Here is a 644-nt window from a genome sequence, read left to right on the forward strand (position 1 = left end):
CGTGGCCCATGCGCAGAAGTCGGTTTTCGGCCTGGGCGAGTCTATTTTGAAGAAGTACTGTTGATATTTGGCTCTGTTGAGTAATGAGTTTGCCGACCGCTGCCTTTAGACGACTCACAATTTACAAAGCCCGCTCCATAGATTTCCAAGTCCCCACAGTCATGTGGTATAATTATCATCCCCATTCAGAGACGGGAAGCCTGAGGGGCAGAGTGGGTCAGTGAGGTGCTCAAGGTCACAAAGCTTACGTGTGGGGCAGTCTCTATTGTCAACTGGGTCCGGTCATGGGACGAGGATCTGCCTTCTTACAGACTCAGCAGCTTGGTAGGAGGGAGTTGACACGTCTAAAGGGAGGCTCTGGCTGCCTCCATCTCCCAGCCCCACCCTCACCCCCATAATGTGTGGCACTTCGTCCCTGATCGCTTGCCCCACTGGGATACTCATGCTGAGTAGGTCCGTCCTCCTCACCTTTCAAGGCCAGCAGGATGTCACCTGGGCTGGGGAGCCTTCTTCGGGGTCACCCCTGTGATTCTCTCCTCCTCCGCCCTGACTTCTATGCTGCTCCCAGGCACTCGCCTCCCAAGCCCCTGGGCTTCCTTACCTGCCTGTTCAGCAACTTCTTCCCTGAGTGCAAGGGTGGGTGA

This window comes from Myotis brandtii, unplaced genomic scaffold (assembly GCF_000412655.1).
Source record: "Myotis brandtii unplaced genomic scaffold, ASM41265v1 scaffold722, whole genome shotgun sequence".
Taxonomy (NCBI): Eukaryota; Metazoa; Chordata; class Mammalia; order Chiroptera; family Vespertilionidae; genus Myotis; species Myotis brandtii.